This window comes from Pteropus medius, unplaced genomic scaffold, assembly GCF_902729225.1.
Source record: "Pteropus medius unplaced genomic scaffold, Ma_sr-lr_union100, whole genome shotgun sequence".
Classification (NCBI taxonomy): Eukaryota; Metazoa; Chordata; class Mammalia; order Chiroptera; family Pteropodidae; genus Pteropus; species Pteropus medius.
Window position 1 is genome coordinate 11529966 of NW_024352786.1, and position 17303 is coordinate 11547268.

Here is a 17303-nt window from a genome sequence, read left to right on the forward strand (position 1 = left end):
GAGAAAGTATTGAATACAGCCAGAGAAAAATGACGCCTCACATACACAAAATAATAAATCAAATAATATGATTTAAGGTACACAATGTGATGATTAAATATACATATGCATTGATAAATGATAACCACAATCAGTTAATAACATGTCCATCACCTCATAAAAGTATCTATTTTGTGTGTGTGTATGGTGAGAACCATAAAGATCTACTTTCAGCAAATTTCAGATATACAATAGTTTTATTCATTGTAATCACCATGATGTACATTAGATCCCATAATTCATCTTAAAACTAAAAGTTTGTGCCTTTTGACCATCATACAGAAATATAATATATTTACGTAAAATAATGTTGCAGAGATGAACCACTGACCTGTTGTTAATCACAAAAGCCTCCTCAGCCATGCTGAAGCATAATAGAAGTCCCACAGATTTTTCTGTTGCCTGGACACAATTTCTGTCTGTGTTGTTGAAAGTAAGGTTAGTTTATCAGTTTGTTTGTTTGTTTTTTAATTAGAATTAGGTTTCTGAGAATGGCATGACTAGGTTAAGAACTTGCCTGCTGCTCATTGGCTGTGTCTAGCTGACAATGTTAGTATTCTGATCGAATCTTCCTGGATCCCTTATTACCATTTTCTGCCTCTCCCTCTCCCCACATGACATATAGTTCAGTGTGCTCTTTGGTTCCAATGGCAGATTGTAGCTCTTAAGCAACTTGAGCCTGTTTTGCACATATCCAGAGACCCAGACATTCCTGGAAATTCATGTCCCCATGTATGTAGCCTCTGATGAATGACTAGAAGAAATGGAAGAGTCAGGTTGAAACTTCCTCTTGGGACTCTGCCTGAAATCTCACTCTTACTAGGCTTCCCCTTTTCCTGTCTTGTTTCTTCTGCACACTTTCTGATTCTCTCTGTGACCACTTCCTTAATATAAACTTCTTGCACAGGTGTCTTCATCTCAGAATCAGTTTCCGGAAAACACAACCTAAGACACTGTGTAACATCAAACTGGTTGTGTAACTTCCTCAGTTTCTTCCACTGCAACGGGGATAAAAATAACACACTTTCAAAAAGTTGCTATGGGAATTAAGACATTTTGGCACAGAGGTGGGTGAGTGCATTACATAAGATTTGCTTCTATATCAGTTGGACTATTCACTGATAGATTAGTTAGTTCTGGAACATTTTACAAAGCTAGTGAGATTTGTATATATATGTGTTTTGATTTAGCATCATTTCATGATTTATATGTTGTATTTGCTTCTCGGTTTCATTAAATAGTTACATTACATTTTTGTTTATTTGTATTGAATGACTTTCAGGGAGGAAGGTATGCTATTGTGTTTGTTTTTTTTTAACAAGATATCTAATCAGTTTCAATAGGAATTGATTTTACTACACCATTATTCTCATTGCTTATAAAGACATGTACTTATGAAAAAAAAAGACAAAATCAATTGTTTCGTATTTTTCTTTATCTAAAAGTGGTCTAAAAATGAAGTAAATGCAGGATATGAATGTATTAAAAAGTACAAAGAATCCCAATACACTTTTGAAAATACAATGTGACTCTTTTTTTTTTTTTTAATCAAATGCTCCAATTCAAATTTTGTGAAGTGTTGCGTGAGACTCTCACTGCATGAGTCCCGTTAAAGCCAATGATCCCTGCTGACTGTAATGGGAATCATACAGTTACAACCCTAGGAAGCCCTTTGCACATTTTGTTATATCTATAAAATTGCTTACACAATTTAGGTATTATTTTGTTTCAATAAGAATAAATAATTTGGCGTTATAAAAAGCCTTTAGTTTGCACCAGAAAGCACAGTCTAAAACAGTTTAATAAAATTTAAAGGAAGAATGCCCTACATAATTGGATATTGTGACTAAGTTTTAGCACCGCTTAATTTCATCTCATGTAATAAAACGAAGAAGTATAGTTCAATGACGTGAACATTTAAATAAGAATATAGCATCTAACATGAAGACTTGGTCAGGTGACTCCTGATTCACAGTACTGGAAATTTTATGATTTCCACCATTTGTCTTCTTTTCTTTGCAAATAAGAGTGACCACAAAGCAATGAAGATTTCTTTAGAAAATTTAGAGGAGATAAAGGGGAAATCTAAATCATGTGTTTAAAATTTATGAATCAGAAATTTGGTAAATTTTAATCTTTTTATCATATCTCTCATTTTTCTCTAGTTTCACTGCATTATTCTCTTTCTTTTTCCTTACAAAGATCCTTTCTCTCTCTCTCTCTCTCTCTCTCATTTTCTCTCTCAACATATGCATGCATGCATAGACATACTGAGTATGCAGAGATGCATGACCAATTTATGTTTCTGTTTTCTAGATAGAAAAGGTATATCGTGGTAGGTAAGAACATCTTCTGTAGAGCCAGACTCAAATGAAAACATACTTCTATCACTTAATAGCTAAGTCAACTTTACTAATAGCTGAACTTCACAGTTTTTTCTAATCTGTAAAATGGGGATAATAATAGAATCTATATCACAGTAGTATTATGAGGAATGCATGTGTTAATATGTGGAAAACACTTAGAACAAGACCTTGCATGTGATAAAATTTCTAAGTGTAAATTAATGATTTAGATTACCTTTATCCATATTTCAATGAGGTGTTTTTCATTATGCACACTCTGTCTAAGGGGTGTGGGAAGTAAATGAAAATATGTGCATTAATCATAGGGATAAGACATAGTGCTTGCCATTATTTTGTGCATTCTATAAATATGCTGCAAAGTCGTGTTTGTTAATATGTTTTTTGACAAATGAGGATATAAGTTCACAGTGATTAAGTAACTTGTAGAAGGTCATGAACTTACAGATTGGTGGAGCCATGAATCAAACTTAAATTTTCTGGGGATATGTCAATTTATTCCAAAGTGATTTTTATATGCTGGATATATACTAGACAATTTCCCTGAACAAAACAGACAAGGATCCTCCTCTGTTGCTTCTCAGGTTCTAGTAAGGAGAGAGAGAAAACAAACAAGGTCATAAATACAAGATAATTTCAATAATGATAATTCTCTAAAGAAAATAAAAGGAGATAATTTAAGAAATCAGAGTTTGTGAAAGAAGGCTGTGGTAGATAAAGGTATCAGGAAAAAACACTCAGCAGTTAACATGAACTGAAAAATTAATGATGATGAGTCCTCAGTCAATGTAGAGGAGGATAGGGGTGGGAGGGTCAGATTTCAAGGAGAAAACTGTAAGAGTAAAGGACTTGGAGAGAAAAAGAGAGAAATTAAAGATGCCAGCTTGAGCAATTGCATGAATACTGGTAAGGCTTACTGGGAAGGGAAAGGAACCACGATAATTTTATTTTAGACAAGTTAAGTATGTAATACCTTAATAGATATTTGAGTAGAAATTAACCTGCAATTGAAGTATAAGTGTACAGCTTCAGAGCAAAATAATTGTCACATGTTTGATGTTAAGCTTCAGAGCAAAATAATTGTCACATGTTTGATGTTAATTTTATTGCCTGCACTGAATGAAAGGGACCCAGAGAAGGAAGTGTGGAGGAGGGCACAGGACCAAGTTTGGAGTACTCCAAATTTTAATATTAAACAGAAAAAGCATTCAGTAAAAGAAACAGAAAACAATTGTATTGTCACAAAGGCCAAAGGAAACATGTTTTTCAAAGAGACGTGAAAGATCACCTCTCTGACAAGGTATTAAACACTCAAGCATAATGAACATGAAGGATACTTGCAGCATGGACTTCAGTGATTAATATGGAATGGCGAGGTAAGAGGTCTGACTGCCCTGGGTTAAGGGGGACATGGAGGCAGGGGTTCGAGGGAGTTAGTTGGGACAAATCTTTCATTGGTATTCTGGAAGAGAAGCTAAGATCTAATTTAGTAGCAAATAAAGAGAGGTGATGTAGTAAATGTAAGAACACATTAAGAAAAATAATAGACCATAAGGTTAGCTAATGATAATGAGCAAGTAGAGTTTATTTGATGACATGGGGGAAAGAGAATAATTGTCAGAGCAACATTATTAAATGATTAGAATATTTTGAATCTAGAGCACAAAGAGGAATTAGCCTTGGACAATTCAGAAATGTGTTATATTAAGAGAAGGAACAGGAGAAGGTATTAGTCTAGTTGCAAGTGGATTGATATATTTAAATGCATAGGGTTATGAAACTCCCACTTGATTATATCCCTGTTCTTTTTAAAAATTTTTTAACTTTTAATTTTTTTAAAATTATTTTTACACCTGCAGCACCTGGTCTTCCTAGGTGGGTCTCCCATCCAAGTACTAACCAGGCCCAACCCTGCTTAGCTTCCGAGATCAGACAACACTGAGCACGTTCAGGGTGGTATGGCCGTAGACTATATCTTTGTTCTTAAACAAATGTAAAGTAAAGCCTTCAGCTTCCTTCTGTGTGTCTGAAGTATAAAGAAGGAAGAGGAGGTACAAAATACTTGTTTTGGAAAGTAAGAAAGTAAACATATTCATTAAAGTGAAGGAAGATACCTGCAAAACAATGAGTACAGGAACCAAATCAAAGGATCACATAAAGAATTACATGAATCAGAGATCAAGATGGGCAAATAATTTAAGTAGTTATTTAAGAGGGTCAGAAGAATTAGAGAGAGATTTGGAATTTTGAGGGTGGCTTCTTAGGTCCTGCCTTTCTGCATAAGACATGTGCTCTCTGGCCCAGAATTATAAGTGAAGTCTCTAATTAGGACTGTAAGTCACCTCACACAGCAGGCAAAATTTTGAGTTATAAAACATACCTATTTTATATTGAAGACAATTGCATAGCTTACATGATTTTTATCCACTGAACCATGCCTCAGAGTTTCAGAGGTTTGTTTAGTATAAGATATCCTTTAGGTATAGAATATCCTATAGATGTGGTCTTTCTTTCTAATAAATATAATTAGTCTATTTACTTGGAAGTCCAGTTGACAAGAATATTAGCATGGATTCATGCTCTCTTTTCTTCCCTTGACACAAAGGGGTTTTTCCACATTCCCAAGGAAGCAAAACAATCATTGGATAACTGTTTTAACTCCTTGTTCCTCAGTGCTCATTTGCAATTTATACACCTACAGATTTTAAGTAAGAGAAGTCATTATGTTTTTGTTGTTATTTGTTTCCTTGTTTGTTTTATAAAAGTAGTAAGGTTAATGGCCTGGATGTGTTGACAAGATTTTTAAAATATTGGAATGAAGGATCCTAGAGTAAAAGTGCTTAGGATATAGCAGTCTAGTGGTGCAGTGATTAAAGTTAAAACTTTAGAGGTGGTGCAGTTATTGGTGGTAATAAATTTAAGATAACTATGAGGCTGGAATGTAGAAGTAGAATAAAGGAAAATATTATGGGATATAAGTAAACCAAAGAGTCGATAATCTGAGTTGAAGGGAAATTTCTCTTTCTATTTCTCTTTGCCTATAGATGATAGATAGATGATAGATGATAGATGATTATATGATAGATGATAGATAGATAGATAGACAGACAGATGATAGATGATATAGAGATATAGATTTCCTTCAACTGAAACGTAACCTAAAAATTATCATAAAGAAGTTAAAATAGATTGTGTCTTCATTGAACTTTTGTGAAATATTTTTGAGTTAAATGTCTCGAAACTCGTAATCAATGTTATAATTCTAAAGGCATAGAGCTTTTAGGGCTGAACCATATTTTCTTTAATGAAATCTACCTTTCAATGTTTATTCATAAGGTCCTAATTAATTGTCAAGTGCAATCTATCAAAACAAATTGGAACGTATTTGCAGAACATTGTGTAGAATTTGACCTTCACCAAATTTTTCCTCGCTAAATCTTACTCCTACTACTTTGAAAATGCTCTCTTAAATTACATGTATTTCTCAATTGTCTTTTATGTCATGGGGAAATACAACTACAAGAACTAAACAATAGGTTTACATTCTGTATTTAATAATCTTCCACTCGATAACCCCAGATATTATATACTGTTTTTATAGAAGTAAAGAAAATATAACTTTTAACATCTAAATGGAATATTCCAAAATGCTTTTCCTCAAATGAAACATGAAGGATTGTGGCAACACTAAGGAACATGAGAAAAGGAAAAAACAAAACAAAACAGAATTCCAGGATTTCTGTAGGCAACATATTTTGGGGAAGAAGGAGACTAGTAGTTGCAGCAAAGTTAGGTATTAGGTATATGAGATAAAGCAAGAGAGGGAACTGCTCAAATGAAAAAAATAATCCTTCATAGAAAATTGGAAAAGTTATACTTTTTCAATATCCAAAATGGATTACTCTGAAATGAAATGATTTCAGTCTTTGATTGAAATATCAGAAAGATATATTAAAATCCTTAAGTTAAAAAATTGAAGGGAGAAAAATGAGCCAGGTAATTGATCATCATTTTGACACCAAAAGAAATAGAATTTTAAGGAAGTCTAAATTCATTAAAGGTCTCAGAATCAGAAAAGTATTGATAAGTGTTCCAAAGAAAATGAATATCTATGAATTAGATCCGGTGTGAGGTTAGCAGTAAGAATTCAACAGGAAGAATTCAACAGGCTCAGATTTATGACCAGATCGAGGAAGATCATTGACAGGAGAACAATGGAAATATAATTATTCTAGATGGTGTAATAATAAAAATGTAATAAAAAGGTCAAAGGCTTATAGACTCATAAAACATTTTGAAAGGCGAACAATTTATATTATATTAGCCAGACAAGAAAAAATATGAATATAGTGTTGCTACTTTTTCTAAAGTTTAAGAAAGTGCTCTTTGCTAACCCATGCAAAATTGAAGTGATATGTATGCTAGGACATTGCTCAGCAAACCTATTTGATTCTAATAGAAATAAAAGCAACAATGTTGGCAAATGGAAGTTGATAAAAACATAGGAAAATAATGGCCTAGTGTAATATTATATTAAAGTCCCTTTAATTCTGAAGCATTATGTTGATCATAACAGTGGTTAACAAATATTTTTTTACTAAAATTTAGTAAAGAATTTTAGACTGACAGTAAAATTTAAATTGAGATTCATTATAAAAGTAAGAACATATGTATTTGCCTAAAGAATTTTGCACATTTAATATCATTGCTGTAGTAGCATAGCAAGACAAACAGAATGATCTTTTTAGCCCCCTTACTACCTCATACACAATCATACACACAAATTATATATTCCTTTTACACACTTTATTTCATATTTGATATTTGCATTTTATATATCAAACTGACAGAATATATTATTAATCGATACCAAGAGTTACAAACTCCTATAAACCAATAATACAAAAGATAAATAACACAAATGAAAAATAAACAAAAGTCATGGAAAATTAGTTCACAGAAGAGAAAATACCAATTGCCAAAATAATTTGAAGAAAGGCTAAAATCTCAGTGATAAAATTACTTTTAAAATAGCATTTTATACATTTTCTATTGGAAGTAATTAATAACTCTGTTGATATCAAATTATAAATTAATTGTTATAAATTAATAATATCAAATGCTGGAGATGATGTGGATCAGTGGGGTTATTAATTCATTTCCAAGGGGTAGGAAGCATAGAATGCTCTACATATAAATTAGTACTATTTTTTTAGGTTGAGTAGCCACATTTTGTACTATTCAACAATTATACTTCTTGGTACAACCAAGATAAATTTTACCATACCTGAAACAAGAGACAAAGAAAAAGATATTTATACCATTGTTCTGTCAGTCTAAAAAAAGAACCTGGAAAAATTCAAATACTTGATAGGAAAAAATACAGGTCACTTTTTTAATGTATACATAATTTTTAATGTATATATAATGTGTGTATACATTTTCATGTAATGTATATCTTATGGTGGGGTAATTATGCAAAAATATGGATGAATTCTAATAACAATGTTGAGTTGCCAAAGAGGAAGTAGAGAAGAAAGAATGAAATATGGTATTAAATATTGTTCAAAACTGAATCATGTGCCATTTGAATATACATATATGTATAATAAAGCTTTAAAAATTCAAACAGGAAGGAAATTGTGACATCAAACAACAGAAAAATCTCTGGAGAGGTGGTAGGTTCAGGGGGAGGGAAGAGAAAATTGGTAGTTATAAGAGACAGATAATTTCATAGTTGTTTGAGAAGTAGGTTCATGAATGTGAATCATCACAAATTTTTAATTAAATCACTTATTCGCTCTTCCAAATAACAGCACCATATATATAAAATAAGATGAATCTAATTTAATCAGAAGAAATCTGTGATTTCAATTCATGTATTTTATAGAATTAGGAGGTAAATATACAAAAAAATAGGAGAGTAAAATTTGCCATCAACATTTTTACGTTGCTTTAGTTTGTAATAGTTAAATGTGTGAATAAGCCTTCAAAGGTCATCTTTTCAATGTTTTAAAAGTCAAGTTTTTCAAACTTTCTTAGCCTCCCATTTCACATGTGGAAAATTAACATAATGATGATATCAATTAGCTCAGTTATTTGGGTCATTAAATGTAATTGGGCATATGAAAAATAGGACAGTGTATTCTCTCAGTAAATATTAATGTTACAATCCCTAGCAGTAGCAGACATTCTTCTCCACTAACATTAAGTGAAGATATTCTATATTAAATCAAATGTTTTGGGTTTCAAACATTTTCTATTCGGTAAGCTCCTCCTTCCAATGATGTCCTTAGATGAAAATCACACATGGCTTAGTTGTTTGTAACATGTGATTGTACCATGTATAGCATTCAGGGAGCTCAGACAAATACCATTACTTCCTCCATAATGATGCAACTTTTATGATTCATTAATATAATCTAGTTATAAGCTATTGACTTAGAAGATACTGAAAAGATCAAGTAAAATGAAAAAGTAGAATCGAACAGGAAAAATGCCCTGATTAATGAGGAAAAATGTGATATTTACTTTCAAGATACTTACATACTTGAGATGGGCTGGGAGGAGTTCATAAAAGCATTAGCTTGAGGAAGATATAGTGAGAAACTTAACACAATTTTTATATATTTGTCCTAGAAAAAAATGAGTTGAATTACAAAACAGCTCACTTGATTTTATGGAAGTTGTGGTTCAAGCTTCTGTCTATAGGAGCTAGCTCATTAAGTGTTCTAATTATTTTAAGTACACACAATCGTACACAACAACAATATGCATTAGCCAAATGAATAAAAATAAGAAAGAATAAAATGTATCAATAGTTGTGGATGAACTATATATATTTTTCTTTTTCTTATTTTATTTTTCTTTGATGCTTGAAGCCACAGTTCATGTAATTTTAAGTTTAATCTTTATATTCAATATCATCATACCCCTCCAGGTTCTTTCCTGTTCATAATTCGTATGATTAATTTTGATCTCTGGCCTCATTACTGAACATTCTGGCATTTTAATCACATTAGCTACATATTTAGCCTGTAAACTCTACCTAGGAGATTTTGAAGGATAGCATAAATTGAAATTCACAGTTTCTCTTTGTAGTAATTTGTGTCTGCTACAAATTCAGAGACTTTGTGTTATTTAATTTGGTTTACGTAATTATATATAACCTCATTTTATTCTGAAAAGTCTCTTTTAGTCCATTTAAATGATAGGTTTTAATTATTTTTCTGTACAAGTACCTTTAACTTTTGGCCTATTAAAAACTAACAGTAAATTGAAAGTTTTCATAGCTAAGGAATGAATTCTAAAAATTATATAGAAAAAACTGTAATAATAAGATCTGGATTGTATGATTAAACCTTAAAGTGCATCAAAATTGGTTTAAAAGTAATATTTTTTATGTTTTCATATTTATTACTACCAATCACTTATTGGTAATTTTTAAATTATTTAATAACTCTTACTCCATCTCTTCATTGCATTGTATATACTTCTTGGAAAGTATTTATTTGTGTCCATTTCTTCCAAAATTCACTACTGAATATACCATTGATTCATTCATAAAATTTTAATTCTAAGGATAATTCAACACAAACAAATTAACTAATCTTAGGGAGACAATAATAAGATTATTTGAAATATTTTCAATTATCAGTGTGAAATGAACCAAATTATATAGTATTATCTAAAAGTCATTTGTTAAAATTAATTCTCTTCAACCCTCTTTTTAAATGCTTATTTCCTAGCCATATTGCTCATCTAATATTGTTACTTATAATTCAGTCTTTACAGTGTATTTATCTTACTTTTATGATAAAAATGTATAGGTTCCTTATTAAAAGAAGGAATAAACAAGATGTCTAATAACACAAAATGATTTGAAATTATAATCGACTTTCACATTACTGCTAAAAGAGAAGACTATGACTATTTTTCAGTGGATCACTGAGTTTTTCTCTCTGTATATCTGTTTTTATATTTATTCTTAAATTTTAAATAGTCTTTATTACCCTGTTTACTAATCTTTTATTTTACAATGTCTAATCTCCAGTATTATTGTTTTAATTTCAGATATTATAATTTTCTTTTATTATTATTATTATTTATACTTACAGTACCTGGTCTTCCTAGGTGGTCTCCCATCTAAGTACTAACTGGGCTCGAGCCTGCTTAGCTTCCAAGATCAGACATCGGTCTTGTTCAGGGTGCCATGGCTGTAGACCATGGATGTGGCTCTGCTGGGGCACAAACCCAGGACTTTCTGTGTGTAAAGCAGACGTGCTAATCGCTACACTATGGAACCACATCCAGATATAATTTTCTTTACCTGAAATTCCTTTTGGTTATTTTCTATATCTTTCAATTCTTTCATCATTATGTTCATGTCTTCCTTTAAATGCTTGTTTATAATAATAATTTTAATTAACTTGTCTGGTAATTCTAGCATCTATATCATTTCTGGCTCCAGTTTTGTAGACTTATTTTTCTTATTATAGATCACATTTTCCTGCTTTTTCTCATATCTAGTAACTATTTACTTAATGATGGGCTTATATATTTTACATGAAGTATTTTGATTTTGTTGTCTTTCTTTAAGGAGTATAGGACTTTTATCAGGTAAGCAATTATATTTCAGTTAAATTTGATAGATTTGTCTTGTCTTTATTAGGAAATGTCTAGAGTAGATTCTACTCTAGATAGTTAAGCCCCTATATTAAATTTGACCCTTATTTTGTCTCTAATGAATGCCCTGATGTGTACTATAGCTTATGAGAACTTGCAAAATTATCAACAATTTGTGAGTTCTTGGGCGTTGTTAGCTCCTGGCTCCCACTTATGCCTTGCTCATCCTTATTGATTTTTTTCTATGTATGCATATCATCATACTCTATAGGGACTCAAGAACAACCCTAAACGAATTTCTGCAATTGGATTTTTTTTAATTACTTTTTTTATATAGTTCCCTTCTCTCTAGGATTCTAACTTGAAACCTCTATATTTCTCAGACCTTTGGTCTTTTAAATCTGAAATAAATTTCAGCTTCTTGTACCCAGTACAATCGCTGTGTTCTGCTTGGGGTTTTCATCTCTGTTTAGAATTCCATAATGTGCCTCTATACAGAAGGAATGGAGTATCATAGGGATTATATCATTTACTTTATTGTCTTATGAGTCATAGTTCTACACTGTCTATTATACAATAATAAAATGATTGTTTTATATATTTTGTGTAGTTTTCATACTGCCTATAGAGGGTAAAATTCTGCGATAACCAAAAGCTTTACAATATTTTTAGAAAGCAACGATGCATATCTGGAAATTTTTTTCTAAAATACGATGATTGGATAAAAAAAAATATGTGGTACATATATACAGTGAATACTACTCAGTCATAAGGAAAGATGAAATACTGCTGTTTGTTACAACATGGTTGAATCTTGAGAATATCATGCTAAGTAAAATAAGTTAGATGAAAAAAGTCAAGAACTATATGTTTTCACTCACATGTAGGATATAAAACTGAAAGCAACAAACAAATGTCAAACAAAAAAACAAAAACCCATAGACACAGACAATAATATGGTAGTTACCAGAGGGGAAAGTGCAGGATGAGATAGAAAAGGATTATGGGGGTCAAATACATGGTGATTAAAGGAGATTTAACTGGAGATGGTGAATACACAATGAAATATTCAGATGGTGTATTATAGAATTGCACAGTGAAACCTATATAATCTTACTAACCAATGTTACCCCAATATCTTAATAAAATTAAATATAAATTTTAATAAAATAAAATTAAATATAATAAAATTAAATTTTCATACATATATACATATGCATGAAAATTGCTAGGTTGTCAAAAGATACAATTTTAGTTAATTTAAATTCTTAAAGAATATGTTTTGGGTATTTGGATTATGTATTATTTATTGGATAAGACATATTTAATATGTAGCATGCATATTCAACAACTTTGGAAGAATCCGAGCTTAGTAATTGTTTGCCTTTTAATGGAGGAAATATCATTATGAAGATTCAGAGTCTATGGGAGAGAGGAAAGGGATAAAATGTTGATAACTTCTATAGTCCTTTTGTTGTTTTCAGACTGGACCAAGATAGAAGAAGTACAGTAACCCTATATTTGAGATTTTTAAATTTAACTTACTTATGATTTATCTTGAAAGAACAGTAGCAGAAAATATGTACAGTATCGCCACAAAAACACCGGTAGGAATTAGCTTATTTAAATATGTTCGTAAATATTTTAAGAAATACAAAGCATATTGGTTCAGCCAGTTTAACGCTGACAATTCCCTAACACAACACAAATAGGAGGAATGAATGTTGTGACAGATAAAATCAGTGAGAGCCATTTTCTGACCAAATGAGTTTATTTTATTATAAGAAATAATGTTATTTTATATTTTATAATAAACATAACTTATATTCAATTAATTTTCCAATGAGAGGGAGTTTTTAATCCTGGTAATAGCTGCCTCAAAGAACAATGAAAACGTTTATTTAAGATTTGTTCAAAGTTTAGATTGGTGATGTGGACCCCCACCCATCAAAAAAAGGATGTGCCCTATTGAGGCAGTACATTTACTTTTTCAGATAATACAGGTCAGTATTATACTATCTTTTTTATTTTCATTTTTCAACTGACACCATAGGAGAAAGAATGGATATAAATTTAATTTTTGCCATGAAAGTTGGTCCTGCTCTATTTACATAGAGCTTCAATATGATTTTACATGTAAAGTGTCTGATAGTCATAATACAGAGCACTTAATAAAAGTTTGTTGCTGATAATCATGTATGGCAATGAATTAAGTACTATTACTTTCTGGGCTATCAGAAGTCAGATTCTTTCTAGAGAACTCCCACCATGAATTCCCTCTGTCTTCTTAGGATCTTGCATTACAAAATATGTACATGTAGTATCACTATGATATTTTACTGTATAATTTGCTCTTTTAATACAAACTGGGATCTGTTAACACAAATTTGTGGAAGAATTATTAGTCAGATGCATTTGGAAGGGGCCGAATAACTCAATGATCTCTGGGACTTAAATCTATAAAAAGGTCTTGATTTTGATGTAACTCCTTCAGAAAGGAACAAGTTTAACCCTACTTATTAAAGTTATTAATACTCATTATGAGTATTAATGATTATTTTTAAATGCCTGGGTTGATATTAAATGAGGTTAGAAATTGAATTAAGTAACTATAACTTTAATCAACCCCCCTTACTCTTAGAGAAATATGTCTTTCCACTGGAGAATCCCAATCTTTATAGTCCCTATGATGTCACCACATTTGATCCACACCAGGGAAAGATGTGTGTTTCAGGTTGTGCTAGTCATGGCTCTTCATTAACTTTGCTAGAAACATACATTCAGGGAGAGGACTTTTTAGTTATATAATTTATGAAATTTCTTCTTTTGCTTAAGGTATTTTGAGATGGAATTCTATAAGAATTCTACTTTATATGTGTATATATAAATATATATATATTAAAAATTACTGTTAAAGTTATATAACAGCTAATTGCTAATTTGATAACATAATTGACATAATTTGTATGTCAGTAATAACTGAAAATTTTCATTTTCAGAAGGGTTAAGTAATTGGTAGTAAATTTCAAGAGGTTTCTTAAAACTAATCTCAGAACTTTTGATATGCTAATATGTGATAGAAAAAGAAAAGTTGTCAATTGCTGAATTTTCCAACTTTATGTAAAAACAGAAGTATTTCACCAACTAACTAACATTTCTCAGGATAGTTATGTTTATTAGCAGAGATTGGCAAAACTGAGCCGGGCTTGTTTTTGCAATAAAGTTTTATTAAACAAAGCTACATACATTTGTAAATTTATTATCTGTGACTACTTTTGTGCTACAATAGCATATTTGCTGTGTCAACTATATGCCCTGCAAAATAGGACACATTTACCGTCTGGCCATTTATAAAAAAAAGTAAATTGCCTACCTTCATTTATAAGAATAGTTTGGGGACAGCATATTTATAGGAACGTTTTAAAAGGCATTCAAAACATTCAATTAATCATTTAATCTGAATAAGACCATTAGCATATGAGACCTTTGGAAGACTAGAGATGTACCCGAAAACTAGCATTGCTTAAATATAGGTTATTTATACATACTCTAGTATTTATTTAATCTCTATTAATCCGAGCTAAATTCTTATCATTTTGGTATTGTTAAAACCAAATAACCATACTATACAGAAAGGAATAGAGTAGTCCAGACTCTTTTAACTGGATTCAGTAGATCTGAAAATTGCTAAATTATTTGTATAAGATCATGTCATACATATGTGCAAAGATGTATTCAGTCTTTTCAGAAAGAACATAAAACTTGCAACAAATTCTATTAAAATGAGACAGATCAGTTAGTTATTTCTGTTTCTTTCATTTTTTTAATGTAAGACATACGGAGATTCTGAACATCATGGATTTTAGTAACCAAATCCCTCAGTTTATCTATAGACTAAAGTCTTGACAGATGGTGATATTCAGCCTTCTTTCAATCTCACTCACTATTTTAATTGCATACTTATTTCTGTAAACCATATTATATTTTGTTGGGATGAGAAGACATTAATAAAATATATTATGATAAAATATGTTAAGACTGAACATATCCACCCCAAACTGATTTGTCACATAGATGGAGTATATTTCTCTGGCACCGATTCTCACACATAAGTTGGTTTATAAAATATTTTATTCTAAATACTTTTGGATCATTCTCTTCAGAACTCAGAATAAAGTATTTATTTAAAGTAAGCAATAATTCTAACATAGTAACTATTTGGGGTTAGCTTACTGTTTAAATTCTGTGTACATCATTAATTTGAAAACATTTACTAGTGTCCTTCCTTTAGGCATTAAACTTTATAAGTTTTTTTTTCTTTTTGACCTGCCTTGCAACTCAGGGAAATTATTCCGAAATAATTATCCCTACAGAACTTAGTGATCAGTACATCAGCAGACTTGTATGTCTTGGGAGCAAAATCAGCAAATTAAAAGGGCATTTTATAGAGAACAGGTCATTTAGGCTAGTTCGACTCATGAACCTGCAAGCAAAATCATAGCAGAGAGCTATTTTCCTAATGTCTTTGAGTATACCAGAAAAAAAATCTTCCCCAGTATTTTACACAGATAACTCTGTTCGTAAGAAATTAGGTCAAGCTATTAAACTCACCTGTGTTTGATGTAAAATAAAACTGCTTATTGCAGATCTAACAAAACACTCGGCTCTCTATTAGGCTGCCTTCAAAGAATGTCCTAGATAACCTTAAGGAAATTTAAAGCACAAGCTAACTTCAGTTCTTGTCTACTACAGGTCTCAAGCACATTAGAATATACTTGAAAATGCTATCTTGCAAAAACATACTAATTTCTTGCTGATTACATGTTTCTTTTCAACTTGTCACCTATGCTTTAATTTCTCTATATTTCACATATGGCTGAGAATGTTAAGATAATTAAAGGTAAAATAAAAGAACTAGGTTAATTAATATTAAATTGATGGGGCTTTGAAATATGTAAAGATATATATAAAGCACCATTGCCTTTTTGTGCAATATAAACTCAACTCCTGCCTGTCTCCCTTCTCTCTCCTCCCTTCACCTCTCAGTGTATTATATCTGTAGATAACTTCATGTAGAACTGTATTTTCCCCTTTAATTTCCTAAAATGATGAGGTAACTTTAATGTGTATTTGGTACTGAAATTCTTGTGAATAATATAAAAACACTTTTTCATTTTTGGAGGAAAAATATTCATAACATAGTTACACCATCAAACAAAAATATTTCAGAGCACATGTATCTTGATTCAGTATACTGTGCTCTACGTTCCTTTGTCTATAAGACAGATTAAGGTACATTAAATAACCTGGAAGCTTTCTCTGCTATTCCATGGTAAGACATCCCAAATATTTTGGGGAATTACCTGGAAACTTAATTAGCATATTTCTATTAAAATATCTGACAACATAACAGTCCCAGGTAAGTTTTGCTGCATGATAAAAGATTCACAAATATATTGGTTTGAATGATATTTTAGTTCATGATTGATCTGAGTAGTTAATCTTCTCTTGGTCAAACTCAGCTCCTTTCAGCTGGGCTCACTCATGGGGTCCCTACAGTTGGCTAGTGACTCACTTGTATTGGATGGCCTCATTGGCCTGCTTGGTATTTGCTGGATTTTGACTGAGAGAGTAGAGGTTATGGTTGTCATTATCCAGTAGCTAGCCCAGACTCATTCACATGGCAGAAGTATTCAAAAAGCAGTAAAAGGGCAGGCCTCAAAGTCATCAAACATTTGAAGTTTTTACCAGTATCAAAGTGGCTACTTTCCTATTGTCCAAAGCAAATGACAGGCCTTGCCAGATTCAAGGGCATGGCAAAGTCTTCACATTTTTGTGAGAGACACTATCAAGCTTCATTGCTAGAGAGATAATATATGAAACCTAAGAATTTGTGGCCATTTTTGTATTGTCTAGTTTAGCACAATATTTGAAATATTATTTTTCTATTTTAAAATCAAAATCAATTATTACAAATTAGAAAAGGAATTACAAATGTAATTCAGGTTAACAATATCACAAATTGTAATGTAAATTGCATATAATATGCATATTTCTTTTTTACAAAAATACCTGCTGTTTAATAAAGTACTGGCATTTATTTTATAGGTTTAACCTCTTTTTGGTACTTAGATACTTAGAAATTTCTTTTTTGAACTTTAATTTAAGGGCAAGTATGCTTAATTAAATGGAATCAAAATCAGAAAAATATTTCGGTAGGATTTTATTTTAATAATACCGTTTATTCTGTATGAATTTATTTTGGAGGTATTATTT

General features: G+C 31.1%; 1 pseudogene; it reads right to left on the minus strand.

Annotated features, from left to right (window-relative positions):
* Positions 1–4252: 4252 nt before the first annotated feature.
* Positions 4253–4372, minus strand: LOC120591333 (uncharacterized; annotated as a pseudogene).
* Between the last annotated feature and the right edge of the window lie 12931 nt (positions 4373–17303).